The sequence below is a fragment of the Octopus sinensis genome, linkage group LG14, assembly GCF_006345805.1.
Source record: "Octopus sinensis linkage group LG14, ASM634580v1, whole genome shotgun sequence".
Classification (NCBI taxonomy): domain Eukaryota; kingdom Metazoa; phylum Mollusca; class Cephalopoda; order Octopoda; family Octopodidae; genus Octopus; species Octopus sinensis.
This window is the reverse complement of record NC_043010.1, coordinates 62964876-62984875: the sequence shown is the minus strand read 5'-3', so window position 1 is coordinate 62984875 and position 20000 is coordinate 62964876. Positions and strand designations below refer to the sequence as shown.

Here is a 20000-nt window from a genome sequence, read left to right as displayed (position 1 = left end):
ATATGTCACTAGATGGAGCTGTTACCATGGGAATTTCAAAGTGGTCTTTTGTTTCTATTTTTTAAATTTCAATTTCAATTTTTTTTCATTTGTAAAATTCTGAATTTGGTTAGAATTAAAACCCATCAACAACCAAATACATATGTATATATATATGTGTGTGTGTATATGTATATATATATATATATATATGTAAAACAGTGTTTAACTCTTTCCTGTTGATATGGGGTTTAAAAACAGAAATATATGTATATATACACTCGACACATATAAATAGTATTTTCCAGATAAATGTGGTTTTTGTGTTGTTTTGAATAAAATCAAATTCAATTTCTTTTTCTTTTTTTTAAAATTTTCAGAATATCATCAAAAAAGAAAATTATATTTTCATCTTTCATTTCAGGGAATGATGGCAAAAAGATAGAAGAAATAGTTTTCAAAACTTGGGAAATATTTTCATCAAATTTGAAAAGAAAATAAGTGGGTTTTTCTTTTTTATAGTTTTTTGTAAATCTCAGATTTAATATATTTGTGTATTTTTTTTTCCCACTGAATTAAACGCGTTTTCTTGTTCTTTGTTTTTCTGGGTTTTTTTTTAACTTTTTCACTTAAAATTCCAATGCAAAATATTTTCCCTGAAACAAACACAAACGTTTAACTCCCTTCAGGTTTCTTAACAGACCCGAAGAATATGTGTAAATACGTCAGTATATATATATTGTGTGTGTGTGTATGTGTGTGCATGCATATGACAAGAAAGCGTCTTTCAAGAAACAGTTTGAAATAGCAGAAGAGGAAAAGAATTTAGGTTTTGTAACAAAGAATGCAATATAGAAGAAAGAAAGAAAAAAACAATTATAAAGAGAAATTGGTGAAGTAAAAAAAAAAAAATTAATTGAAAATCAAATCAACCCGTTAGTGTTAATTAGTCCAATATTGACAAAATTATCAAAAATAGAGTTGATCAATAATGTTCTGGTATTGTATTTTTTTTTTCTTGTCTGTTTCTGTGATTTTGTTGTCGTTTATTAGAATTATTTACATTTCCACGATAATGGTAAATATATACATCTATGGTTCTGCTTCCTGTAGTCCCAGTGGAGCGGATGCTGGCCGAATCAGGATCGGTATGGAGTAGAAGATGTCTGTTTGTGACTTAGTGCCACTTTGGTCGTATGGAGGAGCAAGATATTATTACAGTGGCCATCCAAGACTGCAAGGTTGCACGATTGCTCCAGCTATGGCACATCACACCATCACATGGCACCAACTGCAGACCATGGGACCATAACTGTGTGTTTTCCTTTCAAGGTTTTTAAAAAAAAAAAAGAGGGAACCTTAACGTCTCTGATGAAAGACCTGAAAAATAAAGATAAAGGAATAATTACTATTATTATTCACAGAGGGCCAAATAATAATAAAAACACATAAAAAAAACCCCAAAAACATACACATGCATTTTTGTCTGTGTGTGTGTGTGTGTGTGTGTGTAGCCTGGCACAGCCTTCCAGTGTGCCAGCCGAGTCAAACCATCCAACCCATGCCAGCATAGGCAACAGATGTTAAATGATGGTTATGATGATTATATATATATATATGTATATAGGCGCAGGAGTGGCTGTGTGGCAAGTAGCTTGCTTACCAACCACATGGTTTCGGGTTCAGTCTCACTGCATGGCACCTTGGGCAAGTGTCTTCTACTATAGCCTCGGGCAGACAAAAGCCTTGTGAGTGGATTTGGTAGAACAAAACTGAAAGAAGCCAGTCGTATATATATATATGTGTGTATGTTTGTGTGTCTGTGTTTGTCCCCCCAACATCGCTTGACAACCGATGCTGGTGTGCTTGCATCCCCGTAACTTAGCGGTTCGGCAAAAGAGACCGATAGAGTAAGTACTAGGCTTACAAAGAATAAGTCCTGCGGTCGATTTGCTCGACTAAAGACGGTGCTCCAGTATGGCCGCAGTCAAATGACTGAAACAAGTAAAAAAAGATATATATATATATATATATATATATATATATACGTTTTTATTATTTTTTTGCAATTTACTTAATCATCGTTATATTATTGTTATTTTAATTTTAATATTTCTATTATATGTAATTTTGTAGATGGTGTAATTTAATTGTTCATTTTGAATTGATAAAAGGTGGTTTTTTCTAATTTTTTTATATATATATTGTATCGTGTGAAATTTGATTTAATATTACTAAATTGAATTTTTCCCTGTAAGTTAAGATTAATATTCCCTCAAATAATTATTATTTTATATATATATATAATATATATATATATATAAACACACACACACACACACATATATACATATATATATATATAATATATATATATATATATATATGCATGTATGGGTACAGGATGTCACTAACTATGTAAACAACATGAAATATGTAGACAAATGAGTTAAATATGTAAACAAGATAAAAAGATGGAAAACTGGACAAGTAAATACTGAGAAATGACCATTTATTAGTTTGTCGGCTGTTTATCTACTCCTCATTTCGAGCATTTGACGACATGAGTCTTCAAAGACGGTTGCTCCCATAAATTCTGGATTTATGAAGGGTCAAAGTTGGGGACAAAAACAGGAGAGTGGAGACATACAAGGAAACCAATATATATACTGTTGCTATTATGCAAAAGTATCGTAAGTCCAAAACGTTGCTTTTTCAGAAAATGAAAAAATAGTTTTGACAATTCCATAGCAAAACTGTTGTACTACACTTTGACACTTTTTGATATCTTGGCATCTGAAGCAGCTGGAGATACAATAGTTTGATCAAAAGAACCGGCTATTGCAAGCAAAAATAAATATTGAGAAAAAAACATTTTGCCAAAGGACATATGACAGTTTAACATAAATAGCAACATATATATATATATATATATATATATATATATATATATTATATATATATATATATATATATATATATAGTAAATCCCAAAAAGAACAAACAAAAAAAAACAACAACAATGCGAGATGTGGTACATGTAGAGTATTAGCAGATGCTCAGGGAAGGAAAGAAATGTGGTTTAATGTTTCGAGCAAACACTCTTCATCAGAAACAGAGAAAAGTCCAATAGAAAGAAAGACAGAGGAAGAAAATCGCCAACGATTCACATGTGGTTACACTTTGAAATATATATATATATATATAAAAACATACATATACATATATATGTAAGTATAATATTCTCATTTACCTGAGGTCCATAATCAAGAAAAGATTAAATTACAATTTTCTTTTGATTCAAGTTGAGAATGCAATTATTTCTGGAGCAATTACTGTACAACATACCTGTATACATGAGTGAAACACATGTAAAGATGTTGCAGTTTATGATGCTACAGTAAAGAGTTTAACTGAATCTCCAGTTTTACTCTACTCTCAAAGATAGATAGATAGATATACTTCATCATTATCATAATCAAATGTCTATTCACTCCATGAAGTGAATGGTTTGACAGGAGCTGGCAAGGTCAGGAGCTGCGCCAGGTTCCACTGTCTGTTTTGTCACAGTTTCTATGCCAACCACCTTACAGAGTGTACTAGGGTTTTTTTTATGTGAAAACCAGTACTGATGTCTCTTGTGTGCCACCAACACTGATACCTATTTCTTTACTGCCCACAAGGGGCTAAACACAGAAAACACAAACGAGGACAGACAAATGGATTAAGTCGATTACATCGACCCCAAAAGGATGAAAGGCAAAGTCGACCTCGGCAGAATTTGACCTCAGAACATAGTGGCAGACAAAATACCGATAAGCATTTCGCCCGGCGTGCTAACGATTCTGCCAGCTCGCCTTTTATGTGGCACCAGCACCAGTGCTTTCTATGTGGCACCAGCACCAGTCCTTTTTACATGGCATCAGTACTGAAAGCTTTCTTATCCCTAACCACCACCTGTTGCCAAGGGAGGTGGTCATCTCGGAATGCATCAAACAACTACAAGGTCCAAGATTCCCCAGGGAAATATCAGTTTCCATAGCTCCCATTTGGGTAGACATAAACTGTGTAGAAGGCTGTCAGTAGAATTGTAATTCAAAAAGGGGAGAGAGCCATGTCACTGCGTCACACTGATCCCACCTGAAAGTTATGTTAAACCATTAAGCATTCAGATTACATTGTCAATGGCAATGTCTTGTAGCTTCAAGAATTCAATGTTCTATTTGTATATTCTGAGAATGACATTGTAGGGTAGGTGTGAGAGGTTGGATCCGGTCTGTTTGAACATAAAACAGGCAGAATAATTTGGTTGGATTTGGCTGGATTAAATGCTAAAAGATTACAGATGCCCCTGCCTGTAGACTACTCAGCCACTTATATTGTAATTCAATGGGTGGATAATTCAGATGAGATCAGACAAGTGAATCCTTATTGTACCTTTACTGACCACATAGCCTGTTTGCAGTTGCTCTGGTGCTCAAAAGGGTGCCAACATCAAAAAGGCCATCAAGAACCACTATTATTTGGGTGATGTATAAATTTGCAAACATTGCACACCCATCCTTAAAGAAAAATTTGTTACATTTTTGTGCCATGGACAAATGGATATAACACAATGTAGGGAGGGGGGAGGAGGGGAAAAGGGGAGGGAGCAAGAGAAAGGACTGGGAGGGAGAGAACCAGGAGAGGGGAGGGAGAGAGGCAAGGGAGATGGGGAGGGAAGAGAATATAGGAGGGAGGTTGGGAGATGGGAGGGGATGAGAGAGGGCAGGAGGGGGGAGAGAGTAGGAAGTGAGAAAGAGAGAAGGAGATAGGGAGGGGAGGTGACTAACTAAATGCTGAGAGAGGAGGGGGTGAATGGAATGGAAATAGAGCAACCCATGGGGGGGGGGGGGGTAATAACAAAAATAAAATCAACAATAAAAAAAAGGGAGAATGGGAGGAACCCAGAGGTGGTCCCAGTGGTAGTGGTGGTAGTGGTGGTAGTGGTGGTGGTGGTGTGTGTGTGTATGTATGGTAAATTTCTAAATATCAATGAGCTGGCAGACAGTCCAGCTGTGACCATCTTGTCTTTTCTTATTATTATTAATCCTAGTTTAATCTTGATCCAGCAGACCTATGATCTGAGACACTCCAGCTGTGACCATCCTGCCCTTTCTCTTTAGACATAGCATATTATATAATGTTAGTTGTTGTTTAATCCTAGTTTAATCTTGATCCAGCAGACCTTCGATCAGAGACAATCCAGCTGTGCCCATCCCGTCTTTTATTTAGACATAAGTGAATGTGTCCATCCTTTTGTGTGTGTGATTTGAGAAGGATCTGGCTGCTGTTTCTGGCGGGTCAAGTAGTCACTTTGAGATTCTGTCTGGTCTCTACCCCCCCACAAAGTGACTGGTATAGGACCAGGGTGGAACAGAAAGAATTGTAATGTTAAGGGCTGGGACCCTGCTTTGAAGGAAAATATAAGGGAAACCTAACAATAACACAGAGTGGGAGTGTAGAGGGTAGAGAGGGAGTGTTACTGCTGGTTACTAATAACAACAGCAGCAGCAGTAGTAACAACAACAATAAAGATCAATTGTAGGAGAGTGAGTCAGAGAAAGCTGCTACACATGTTGCTGACATTTCAACACACACACACACACACACAGAACCTCCCACACTCATACATAAATATACACAACTAACACACATTTCTAACATACATAACCTCCTACAGTTCACACACACACACACACACACACACGTGTATATAGATATATATGTGTGTGTGTGTGTGTGTATATATATATATATATATATATATATACACATACATACACGTTTCTGTGTGTGTGTATCTCTCTCTCTCTCTCTATATATATATATATATATATATAATGTGTGTGTATAAATATATATATATATATATATATATATATATATATATATACATACATAAAACACAAGAAACATGTATGTATATATATATATATATATGTGTGTGTGTGTGTATGCATGTGTGTGTGTATACACACACAAACCACTAATATACAGAGCCTCTTACAGTTCATATCTTACAAACACACACTTCAACATATATATATACACACACACTGCAGTTTACACACACCACACACACAGACACACACAAAGTAGCAGATGTGAGTAGGAAGCTTAAAGACAGGGTTGGTGGCGGGTGGGACGAATTGGGGGGGTTGTATGAGGAGGTGTGGTGGTAGAGGTAGTAATAGTGTTGTTGGTAAGACCACCACCACTAATGGCATTAGTATTGTTGATGGTTGGAAGTCAGGTAGTTGGTAGTTAGTCAGATATTGGTGGTGGTGGTGGTAGTTGTGGTGGTAGTAGTAGTGTTGTTGGTGGTGGTGGTGATAGTTAGTAGTAGTAGTAGCAGTGGTAGGTTATTAGAGATGAAAGTCATGCACCAGTGTGAGGGTCATGCTGTTCATTAGGGCAACCCGCATGAACACCACCACAGAGGTAACCAAAAAGCTCCTCCAAACCATCGGGTGGTGGGTGTGGTCGGCAGTGGCAGAGGAATGTTCTTGGTGGGGGGGTCAAAGACATTCCTGCTGTGACCATCCAGGAGAGAACATGTGTCCATGTCATCTAATATAGAGGGTGTGGCTTGGGGGGATGAGGTGGGTAGAATTGGGGGAGATTTGGTTTCTATGTCTAGCAGGTCAAGTGTGAGTGGGTAAAATGATTGGCACTAGATATGAGTGACTAAAGACTAAAGCCTGGGAGTTGATACTACCACCACCACTACTACCATTGCTGTTACTACTACTACTACTACCACCACCACCACTATTACCATTGCTGTTACTACTACTACTACTACTACTACCACCACCACCACCCCACATGGCAGCTACACCTGGCTGAACAATAAAACAGGTTCAACTCTTTCCATGGCTGAGTGGTGACAAGACAGAAGGTGGGAGAAGGTGATGGTGGGGTGTGTGAAGGAGTGGCATGAAGCCATTCCAACCTTTAAAGGCATTGCCCTTGATTGGCCTTGGCGGCTAAAATAAATAAATACCTTCCACCAAGGTATGTATATAAACACACACACACACACACAATCCTGAGGTTTCTGGAAGCAGTTTGGTCTCCCTAAGATGAAACAACAGTTTGCCAACATAACATGGCAGTCCTGGTTTAGGACGAATGTTGCTGTAATTTAGTCCCAGGAGACATTCCCTCCAGCTGGCTTTACAACACGATCTGTGTCCTTATATTTTTGAACAAGGGAATCTAGCACCCCAGAAATCACAATACACAGATATTGTTTTGAGCTGAGTGGGGGTGCTAGATTACCTTGTTTGAAAATATAAGGACACACATCGTATCATATAGCCAGCTGAAGATGATGTCTCCTAGGGCTAAATTACAGCAACATTCATCCTAAACCAGGACTGCCATGTTATGTTGGCAAACAATCTTTACTCCAAAGTACTGTTGCTGAATATCTTATGTTGTGAGATTTAAAAATGGTCATTTTCTAATGAAATAACACAATCTTCAAATGTATTGAGTACTTTTCGGAAAACATTTTAATTCTATAAACCAAGGATAACTTTACTGTAACTACTACTACGACTACTACTAGTAACAGCTTTTACATGTTTTTCAGTGCTAGCATAGGTTAGATGAATATAGGACAGAGGCACTATATATATATATATATATATTTAGTGAACCCCCACCCCTGCTGGTGCCACATAAAATGCACCCAGTGCACTCTGTGAAGTGGTTGGCATTAGGAAGGGCATCCAGCCAAAGCAGGCAACAGAGCCTCATGTAGTCCTTTGAATTACCAGTTTCTATTAAATTGTCCAACCCATACTGGCATGGTTAACAGATGATGTGGCTCCTGTGCCAGTGGTATGTAAAAAACATCAACTACCCTCTCGGAGTGGTTGGTGTTAGGGCATCCACCATGTTCTGGTGGCATGTAAAAAGCACCATCCGAACATGGCTGATGCCAGTACCCCCTGACTGGCTCCTGTGCTGGCTCTCCAGACCTCAGCCAAACTGTCCAACCCATGCCAGCATGGAAAATGGACATTAAACGATGATGATGATGATGATCCCTAAACACAACCAATTTTATGAGGGATACAGTGGAAAATTGCAAAACATTCCAGGAATTCTCCATTCGAGGTTCCTGGTCTAAAGACACACAGACATAAGGAGCAGTGAAGCCATGGCCATTTGTGTACCTAAGTGACAAACAGATTCATTACATCAGTGCAAGCTTATCCCCTGTTCCCACCAAATATACATACATAGGTCCACGTGTGGCTGTCTGATTCTCAAACATAGAATTCCCGGTTTCAGTCCCAATGCGTGTAACCTTGGCAAGCCCTGGGTCAACCAAAGCCTTGAGAGTGGATTTCAGAGATGGAAACTGAAAGAAGCCCGTTGTGTACATATGCAGTTTGGCATGAGAGACTAAGTACCACGCTTCAGAAGGAAAAGTACGGGGATTGATTCATTTGACCAGAAACCCTTCAAGGCAGTGCCCCAGCATGGCCACAGTCAAATGACTGAAAAAAGATAAAGATATGAATTTGCTTCCCACCCATGCACTTTCAGATTCAGTCTCATCATGCAGCACCTTGAGCAAGTGCCTTCTACTGTAGCTTTACTCGTGGATTTGGTGAATGGAAACTGAAAGAAGCCTTGTGTGTGTGTGTCTTCTTTCATTTTTTACTTGTTTCAGTCATTTGACTGCAGCCATGCAGGAGCACTACCTTGAAAGGTTTTAGTCGAACAAATCCACCCCAGGACTTATTTTTTAAGCCTAGTACTTATTCCATCAGTCTCTTTTGCTGAACTGCTAAGTTACAGGGACATAAACGCACCAACACCGGTTGTTAAGCAGTGATGCAGGGACAAACACAGACACAAAGAGAGAGAGACACACACACACACACACTATATATATATATATATATATATAATATATATATATATATATATATATATATAACTATGGGCTTCTTTCAGTTTCTGTCTACCCCACATCCACTCATAAGGCTTTAGTTGCCCTGAGGCTATAATAGAAGACACTTGCCCAAGGTGCCGCTCAGTGGGACTGAACCCAGAACCATGTGGTTGGGAAGCAAGCTTCTTACACATATAGACTTATAAATAATGATGAACCATAAGTATAACAACGAAAGAAATAGACCTTAAGATCACTAAAATAGAAGGAAACTTCAAATACACACACCACCACACACACACATATTATATGCTGGTGTTTGTGGCGGTGCAATGGCCCAGTGGTTAGGGCAGCAGACTCGCAGTTGTAGGATTGCAGTTTCGATTCCCAGACCAGGCATTGTGAGAGTTTGAGTAAAAACACCTAAAGCTCCACAAGGCTCCAGCAGGGGTGGGGTGGCAAACCCTGCTGTACTCTTTCACTACAGCTTTCTCTCACTCTTTCTTCCTGTTTCTGTTGTACCTGTATTTCAAAGGGGCCAACCTTGTCACACTCTGTGTCACGCTGAATCTCCCCGAGAACTAAGTTAAGGGTACACATGTCTGTGGAGTACTGATAGACTGTGTGTGTGTATATATATCTATATATACCCCCATACACAGTGCATATAAGATAGATATGAGGGTCTAAGTGAATAAAATACCACATTTATGTACAGCTGTGGATGTATGTAAGGAATATAACAAAAGTGTGTGTGTGTGTGTGTGTGTGTGTGGTCTGTGTGTGTGATTAAGGTCTTGCATCAATGTGTCTGAATCCCCCTTCACAACAGCCCCTTGCACTTCTACAGCCTCTGGCCCACCACCAATAACACTCGGGTGTCTTTGGTAGAGCCCACCGTGTTATGAATATTAGTGTTGTCTCTGGACTGAGGATAACATCTGGCCTTACTCCCACATGTCATGGAGACCCTACAAGGACCATACACTGTCCCTCCATGGTTGTAATTGGTTTCTGTGAACAACAATTTACATCCACCAAAATGCCACTCTCTCCATCTCCCTCTCTCTCTGTTCTAACTTCTCTTTACAAAGGCCTTTTTTGTTCTAAATTGTTGACTACAGTTACAAATACCTATCTACATTTAGGGTTTTAAGCTCCCTGTAATCCTTTCTTACAGAGGACTATTTCAACTTTTTCAATGTTGACACCACAAGAAAAACATATTGAGTACCATTCTGTGAAATGGGTGGCACTACGAAGAGCATCTAACCATAGAAATCGAGTCAAAAGGTCCCACGCGAGATCTTGGCTATGGATGACAACAGCAATTTCTGTTAAAGAAATGACTCGGGCCGTGATGACCAAACCAATCCACACCAACATGGAAGGAAACTGGACGTAAAGTAATGGTGATGATGATGATGATGACCATGTCTATGTTGCAGGGAGAGGAGAAATTGCAATGTTGATTCTGTCCAGATTTATACTGACACGCTACTTTGCACTCTGGAACACCTCACCCACCTGCCCTCTGCCCCTCCACTCAACACGGAATGTTCAATGGCAAACCTCTTACTTTCTGTTTCTCTTTCAGTTACCTGGTAACATCTGCTGCTGCTGCCACTTCTTTCTTCTCATTCTTCCCAGGACTGTTCTCCAGTTTATACAGCTCCATCTATCATGCCATCCCCCCATCATGTCACCTCCAGTCTGGCTGGACCCTTGCCCTATCCTCATATTCCTAATACATTCTTTAACCCTATATCTGAGCAAGGAATCTTCCCACTGAGATAACTTCCTTCATCCGGCTCTCCACCTAACCCTTATCCCAAATACAGAATGACCTTATCCCAAATACTGAGTAATACATTATTTAAAACTGTCAGTTCTGATGACGTTTTGGTTGATCTGATCAACGGAACAACCTGATTGTGAAATTAAAGAAATTAAAGAGCAAGTGACTGAGTACTCCACAGACATACACACTCTTGATGTGGTTCTCTGGAAGACTCAGTATGACACAGAATGTAACAAGACTGGCCTTTTGAATTATGAGTACCACTCATTTCTGCCAGCTGAGTGGAGTGGAGCAACTTGAAATAAAGTGTCTTGCTCAAGGCCACAATGTGCTGCCAGGAATTGAATTTACAATAGTGAACAGAAGACCCTAATCATGAACCGATGGCCCTTCACTGCTTCCTTATTTAACAGCCATCATCTATTTCCCAAGACCATCCGCCTATTAAATTTCTTGTTGAAATATGAGGCCCGTTCGGCTCAGTAGATGATCAGAGGGTTGTCAGGTTGCCCAAAGTTAGTCTTGCAAATGGTTAGATTATCTGGCATCACAGAACTGGAAAAGTCTTGATCTTAATTCATTCCTTATACCATATCCATAGCCTCCATCTATGTCGGAAGAGCTGTCAAGCGATTGCTCAACCCACAACCAGCAAAATCACTTGATGGGATGATATAGTCATCGTCAACAAGCTGGCTTGTAAGAGGTTTATGTGAGTGTCTATGTATGTATATGTGTGTGTATGTGTATACTCAAGATTATCCTTGTTGCAAATATACAAACTGGTACGACCAGCTAATGTTTAGGCTGACAATGACTAAAGCAGGAAGTCTGTGTTGCAACTGACCCATGAAGAGCAGTGAATGATGTAGCTGTACTCAAATGAACAATCCACAATATTAAACTATAAAGCGCAGGAATGGCTGTGTGGTAAGTAGCTTGCTAACCAACCACATGGTTCCGGGTTCAGTCCCACTGCATGACACCTTGGGCAAGTGTCTTCTACTATAGCCTCGGGCCAACCAAAGCCTTGCGAGTGAATTTGGTAGACGGAAACTGAAAGAAGTCCGTCGTATATATATATATATATATATATATATATATATATATGCGTGTGTGTGTTTGCGTGTCTGTGTTTGTCTCCCTAGCATTGCTTGACAACCGATGCTGGTGTGTTTATGTCCCCGTTACTTAGCGGTTCGGCAAAAGAAACTGATAGAATAAGTACTGGGCTTACAAAAGAATAAGTCCCGGGGTCGAGTTACTCGATTAAAGGCGGTGCTCCAGCATGGCCGCAGTCATATGACTGAAACAAGTAAAAGAGTAAAGAGTATAAGTGACACTTTGTGAGCGAAGAGTACACATCACAGCATATTCCAGCCATGATGGCCAAGAGCTGTTTTATAACCAGAGTATATCTGGTTCATACATAATACAGTGTATGATATATGTCTGATATATACACATATAGACACAGGAGTGGCTGTGTGGTAAGTAGCTTGCTTACCAACCACGTGGTTCCGGGTTCAGTCCCGCTGCGTGGCACCTTGGGCAAGTGTCTTCTACTATAGCCTCGGGCAGACCAAAGCCTTGCGAGTGGATTTGGTAGACGGAAACTGAAAGAAGCCCATCGTATATATGTATACATGTATGTGCGTTTATGTTTGTATGTCTGTGTTTGTCCCCCCCAACATTGCTTGACAACCGATGTTGGTGTGTTTATATCCCCGTAACAATTAACAAGAATAAAAGAATATATCTTCATAATCATTTAATGTCCAATTTCCATGCTGGTATGGGTTGGACAGTTTGACAAGAGCTGGCAAGCCAGAGGGCCAAGCTGTTTTGTCTGTTTTGGCATGGTTTCTACAGCAGGGTGCCCCTCTTATGACATATATATGATATACTATATAATATGGTATACGATACCATATATGACATAGTGAGATATCACGCAATCACATGATTGACCAGACTATTGATTATTGTTCAATATCGTTGGTCACGATGAGTTTCACCTTGTTTCAGCTTTTGAGTGATGCTGCCTCACTGGCAAGGTGACCAGGCCAACATTCCCCTCCTGATCAGAAGGCTACTCCATTGCAGGGTGACCTGTCTACAGCTGAGTGGACTGGAGCAACGTGAAATGAAGGGTTTTGCTCAAGAACAACATGCAACCAGTGTGCTGTGTGTGTGTGTGTGTATGATATAATACATAAACAGGGCTTGAAAGATTGTTTTAAGATCCATGGCATATTTTTTAAATATCCCTGTTCAAGTATCATAATAGCATGAAACTACTGGTAGCTCTTTTGGTTGTGTATTTAATTTAATGTATGTGCGTGTGTGTGTGCATGCATGCATGCATACATATAAAGAAGAACAAAAATGGGGTTTACTGGTGTCCTTTTTATACCAACACAGCACTTAGAACCAGCCCTGTGCCGGATCCACAGTTGAAATTAGATTTGGTACTTCCATATCTACAGTATCCTACCATCACCTGATACCTCCAGGGTTGTTTTACCTCATTGAGAACCCTATGTTATTGTACCTAGCCATTTATGGTGTCCTACATGTTGATGTGCCTAGATTCTACCGAGTCCTATAAATATACATATGTGTGAGTGTGTGTGTGAGTATATACATATATATATATATATATACTAGCAGTATCGCCCGGCGTTGCTTGGGTTTGTTTTGACCCTTTAGAATTGGAATTTTTGAAAAGTAAAAATTTTGCTTTATGTAGCTTGCTATTCTCTTTTTCTGGTTGAAATACACCAAAAAATGGCGACACAGCAGTCAAAAAATCGTAAAAAATAGGGGTTTTCATAGACAAAAAGCACCTTTTTCATGTAAATAATTTTTGGTGTTAACATGGTCCGTTTTGAATTTTTTCTTCTACAGAAGGAAGAGCAAGCCTTCTTCTATCATACTCTCAATTTTGGTCAACTTGTGCAGCAGGGTCTCGGAGGAGATAGTGTTAGTTGAAGGCTTACCAAACCTACCATACACAGACAGCTTCAGCTTTATATATATATATATATATATATATATATATATATATTATATATATATATATGCGTGTGTGTGTTTGCGTGTCTGTGTTTGTCTCCCTAGCATTGCTTGACAACCGATGCTGGTGTGTTTATGTCCCGTTACTTAGCGGTTCGGCAAAAGAAACTGATAGAATAAGTACTGGGCTTACAAAAGAATAAGTCCCGGGGTCAAGTTACTCGATTAAAGGCGGTGCTCCAGCATGGCCGCAGTCATATGACTGAAACAAGTAAAAGAGTAAAGAGTATAAGTGACACTTTGTGAGCGAAGAGTACACATCACAGCATATTCCAGCCATGATGGCCAAGAGCTGTTTTATAACCAGAGTATATCTGGTTCATACATAATACAGTGTATGATATATGTCTGATATATACACATATAGACACAGGAGTGGCTGTGTGGTAAGTAGCTGCTTACCAACCACGTGGTTCCGGGTCAGTCCCGCTGCGTGGCACCTTGGGCAAGTGTCTTCTACTATAGCCTCGGGCAGACCAAAGCCTTGCGAGTGGATTTGGTAGACGGAAACTGAAAGAAGCCCATCGTATATATGTATACATGTATGTGCGTTTATGTTGTATGTCTGTGTTTGTCCCCCCCAACATTGCTTGACAACCGATGTTGGTGTGTTTATATCCCCGTAACAATTAACAAGAATAAAGAATATATCTTCATAATCATTAATGTCCAATTTCCATGCTGGTATGGGTTGGACAGTTTGACAAGAGCTGGCAAGCCAGAGGCCAAGCGTTTTGTCTGTTTTGGCATGGTTTCTACAGCAGGGTGCCCCTCTTATGACATATATATGATATACTATATAATATGGTATACGATACCATATATGACATAGTGAGATATCACGCAATCACATGATTGACCAGACTATTGATTATTGTTCAATATCGTTGGTCACGATGAGTTTCACCTTGTTTCAGCTTTTGAGTGATGCTGCCTCACTGGCAAGGTGACCAGGCCAACATTCCCCTCCTGATCAGAAGGCTACTCCATTGCAGGGTGACCTGTCTACAGCTGAGTGGACTGGAGCAACGTGAAATGAAGGGTTTTGCTCAAGAACAACATGCAACCAGTGTGCTGTGTGTGTGTGTGTGTGTATGATATAATACATAAACAGGCTTGAAAGATTGTTTTAAGATCCATGGCATATTTTTTAAATATCCCTGTTCAAGTATCATAATAGCATGAAACTACTGGTAGCTCTTTTGGTTGTGTATTTAATTTAATGTATGTGCGTGTGTGTGTGCATGCATGCATGCATACATATAAAGAAGAACAAAAATGGGGTTAATGGTACCCTTTTTATACCAACACAGCACTTAGAACCAGCCCTGTGCCGGATCCACAGTTGAAATTAGATTTGGTACTTCCATATCTACAGTATCCTACCATCACCTGATACTCCAGGGTTGTTTTACCTCATTGAGAACCCTATGTTATTGTACCTAGCCATTTATGGTGTCCTACATGTTGATGTGCCTAGATTCTACCGAGTCCTATAAATATACATATGTGTGAGTGTGTGTGAGTATATACATATATATATATATATATATATATATATATATACTAGCAGTATCGCCCGGCGTTGCTTGGGTTTGTTTTGACCCTTTAGAATTGGAATTTTTGAAAAGTAAAAATTTTGCTTTATGTAGCTTGCTATTCTCTTTTTCTGGTTGAAATACACCAAAAAATGGCGACACAGCAGTCAAAAAATCGTAAAAAATAGGGGTTTTCATAGACAAAAAGCACCTTTTTCATGTAAATAATTTTTGGTGTTAACATGGTCCGATTTTAATTTTATCTTCTACGGAAGGAAGAGCAAGCCTTCTTCTATCATACTCTCAATTTTGGTCAACTTGTGCAGCAGGGTCTCGGAGGAGATAGTGTTCGTTGAAGGCTACCAAACCTACCATACACAGACAACTTCAGCTTTATATATATATATATATATATATATATATATATATATATATATAGAGAGAGAGAGAGGAGAGAGAGAGAGAGAGAGATGAGCTCATGTGAATAGCTACTCTGAGTTCCATCTTCCTTTCCTCGGGCAACTGTGGATTAGGGAACATAAAAATGTGTGTGTGCATGTATGTGTGAGCATACGCATGCACATGTGTGTTTGTCATAGATGCATACATAAACACATTTATATATGTATGTATAATAGAAACACACACACACACACACATATACACATATACACAAAGATTATAGTTTGAAGAGAGAGAGGTGTTAAGAGGATAAAAACACAGGCAGCAGTAAATAGAACTGATAAATACCTTTGTCACACCTGGGGTGGAAAGTCAGCCAAGGAGATAAAAATTATACATACACACACACACACATATATATGTTTATGTGTGAGTGTATATATATATATATATATATATACACACACATATGTATGTGTGTGAGTGTATATATACATACACACACACATATATATGTATGTATGTGTGTGAGTGTATGTATATATATATATATATATATACATACACACGTGTATATGTGTGTGTGTGTGTATGTATATATATATATATGCATGCATGTATACATACATGCGTGTGTGCATGTATACACTCTTCCAGTTATTGAGATATATGTGTGTGTGTGTATATATATATATGTATGTATATATATATAAAGAGAGAGAGGGGGGGGTAAACAGGTTATGTAGGTGACCTGTGTTTCGTGCTGGTGTCCTACAGTGTGTGTGTGTGTAGGCGTTATCTATTTTGGCTACTTGTATATGTATGTGTATGTATATATATAAAAGGAGGACCAGCAGAATGTATGTGCATGTATGCAGGTGTCAGTATGTGTGGGTGTGTGACTGCAGGCAGTGGTATATGTATAGGTGAGAGTGTGGAAGTGACTGCGTGGTGGTTGGGGCTACAGTATAAGCAAGGCAGTGTAAATAAGCACACATGAGATTCCATAAATGCACGTATTTAAGTTGGTGGGTGGGGGGTAGGCAGGCATGACCACGGGTACTGCATTCTTAATCATATCCCAGGGGTGGGGAGGATGGTGGGGTGTGGGGGTAGAGGGTAAACAACAATAATTTAATCCTCCCCATGCAACCACTTTGCGCTAATCCCAAATCCACTGGATTTCGACAGTCACCAGATAAAAGTGTTGTGCAAGTGGTGAGGCCGGCGGCTTAAGCTCGGACATCCTAACATTGCGAATGGACGCTGTTGGGTTTGTTGTGGATCAGCCACACTTCACCGAAAAGGACTAAAACAAGGGTGTCTGGCTAATGTCGGATCAGGCTTTTATGGACACATGGCAGTTTCAAATCCCAGCTGGAGATCGATGAATTAAAACATTTTTAATGTGATGTCTACAGCCAAGGATGAGTGTGTGGAGAGAGGGGGGGAGCTCTGCAGGCAGTCACTTAGCTTGATAGATATTGACAATGAAATAGGGAGTGGCCCTTAATAATAATTACACTCAATCATCATCATCATTGTTCGACCATGGTCGAGACAATGGAATTTACCATGCTACGCCAGACTTCACGGTCCATTATGGCATTACGGAGGTCCTGTTGCTGGATGCCTGTATCCCTGGAGATTACACTCAATAGGGAGCAGACTTTCATAATAACTACACTCACCTTAATAGAGTGGACGTTAATAACCCTTTCTACCATAGGCACAAGACCCAAAACTTTGCGGGAGGGGGCTAGTTGATTTCATCGACCCCAGTACTCCACTGGTACTTATTTTATCAACCCTGAAAGGATGAAAGGCAAAGTAGACCTCGATGGAATTTCAACTCAGAGCGTAAGACTCAAAACACACTTGGGAGTGGACCTTAATAATAACTACACCCAACTCAACAGGGTATGGCCCTTAATCAAAACTACACTCAATTTGGAGTGGACCTTCATAACATTTTCACTCGCCTCGATAGGCAACAGACCTTAACAACTACACTAACATCAATAAAGAGTTGACATTTGGCAAGAGAGCAGAAGGGTGAAGACCTCTTCAATTCAAAGATGTTCGCAAGAGAGACAAGAAGTCACTTTACTTGATGTGATTGCAGTGGAAGCTGGAACTCTGTAGAAGTTTAAAGAAAGAGGAGAAGCCAAGACGAGATGCACACCTTGAATAAACAAAACAGCATCAACACAACACTGATGGGTAGTACCTTCAAATGTTGCTGCTGCTGCAGCTGGGGCAGTTACTCCTGTGTCAAGACCAAAGCAAAAGCCTCCCTGGTGCAGATCTATTGCCTCACAGCACTAACAGACTCAGCAGCAGCAGCCGTTCAAGAATTTGGGCCTGGAGATCTCCATTTCCAGCGACTTCGAGGGCCACCTCCCAGTGGCGTCAGGCGTCAATGAAGAGCCCTCGACTACAAGACGACCAAAGTTTTTTTCTTTTTTTTCCAAGGTCTGGGGTCTCCCGCCCCTAAGCTCTAAACCATCACCTAATCACCCTGACCTGTCTTGTTGCTTAACAACAACAACAGCAGCAGCAGCCCACCTAATTAATTTTAATACAACAGGTGTGGCCATGTGGTAAGAATGTTTGCTTCCTAACCACATGGTGTTGAGTTCAGTCCCACTGCATGGCACCTTGGCCAAGTGTCTTCTACTATAGCCCCCAGGCTGACCAAAGCCTTGTCAGTGGATTTGGTAGACGGAAACCGAAAGACACCATCGCATATGTGTGTGTAGAGAGAGAGAGAGAGAGAGAGAAAGAGAGAGAGTGCATATTCGTGTCTCCATGTGTTGACATCATGTGGCAGTTGTAAATGAATGCCACCATCTTGCAAGCAGTGTCCTTTGTTTCCAATCTTCTGTGAAAACGTGTCTGATGATAGGGAAATGTTACTTTGCTTGACAACAAGAGAGGGTTGGCAACAGGAAGGGCACCCGGCCTCAGAAAATCTGCCTCAACAAATTCTGTCTGACCCATGAAAGCATGGAAAACGGACAATATGATGATGATGATGACAATAACGTACAAGGGAGCCGCCATTCACTGCACCATCTTTAAAAAGAATGGATACACTGAATAATGTAGTTCATGGTACACTGTGTTTATAACTAAAAACAGGATGGTCATGACAGGAATACAATTTGTTCATGGTTTAGCTGATTGATCTGGGGGTTAAATGCCAACATCAATTAAATGAAACTAAAATAAACAGTATTTATTTCTTTGTTTATCAAACTACCCCCACTTTCTGATATTTAGTCTTTTCACGCAATGATTCATCAGGAGGACTTTAACCCTTTTCACAGCAATCTACCCAAGACCACCCCTGCTTCTACTATACACATTTCCTGTGTCGAAGTGATCTAAATGAAAGTGTTACATCGAAATTCTGTTTATCAATTTATGTTCCAAATACCTATTTCTTTACTGCCCACAAGGGGCTAAACACAGAGGGGACAAACAAGGACAGACAAACGGATTGAGTCAATTACATCGACCCCAGTTCGGAACTGGTACTTAATTTATCAACCATGAAAGGATGAAACTCAGAACAGCTTTAAAATGACAAAGTTGCTTTACTAAATTTATATAATTTGTCATAACCAGTCAAAAAATAAGGGCAGGGTGTTTCAACAGAATGGTAACAAAAGCATTAAAGTGAGCAGAAGGAGGAGGAGGAAGAGGACATGGGTCAGTGATGAAATCTTTTGCTAAGCAGGCAAGAGGCATTCCACAGTACATAAGGTTCAGTTACTGTTTGTGAGGCACAGCATGGGCGGAGAAAAATGTGCGTCCAATTGAGCAAACCAAAGTGTGATGTCACCAGAGTATGCAGGCAAGCTGGGAAGGCTCATCTTTTAATTCAAAATAATGGGAATAAAAAAGGATTACATTTGACAGAATAATCTGAATGCTAAAGGGTTAAACCTGGTACTTATTTTATCAGTGTCTTTTCCCAAACTGCTAAGTTATGGGGACATAAACACACCAACATCGGTTGTCAAGTGGTGACGTGGGGGGGGGGGACAAATACAGACACAAAATCAGTCAGTCATACATACATATATAACAGGTTTCTTTTAGTTTCTGTCTACCAAAGGCTTGTCCAAGCTGCCACACAGTGGGACCGAATCCAGCACCCATTAGCCAGGAAGCAAGCTTCTTACCCAACAGCCATACCTGTTTAATTATTTTAACTATTCTCCAGCCAAGGCAA

At 39.8% G+C, this 20000-nt stretch overlaps 1 protein-coding gene and 1 long non-coding RNA gene across 2 annotated transcripts in view; both read right to left on the bottom strand.

Annotated features, from left to right (window-relative positions):
* LOC115218834 (zinc finger protein 436-like) overlaps positions 1 to 332 on the bottom strand; it is a 2610-nt gene extending 2278 nt beyond the window's left edge. Inside the window, exon 1 of the mRNA XM_029788779.2 lies at positions 1 to 332. This exon is cut by the window's left edge and continues 2278 nt beyond it. The gene's annotated coding sequence lies outside the window, so the exon portion shown is untranslated.
* Positions 333 to 546: 214 nt separating this feature from the next.
* The window catches only part of LOC118766101, a 49985-nt gene continuing 30531 nt past the window's right edge, over positions 547 to 20000 (bottom strand). The window contains exon 2 of the long non-coding RNA XR_005002027.1: positions 547 to 1359. This is a non-coding gene — a long non-coding RNA (uncharacterized LOC118766101). The remainder of the gene's footprint in view (positions 1360 to 20000) is intronic.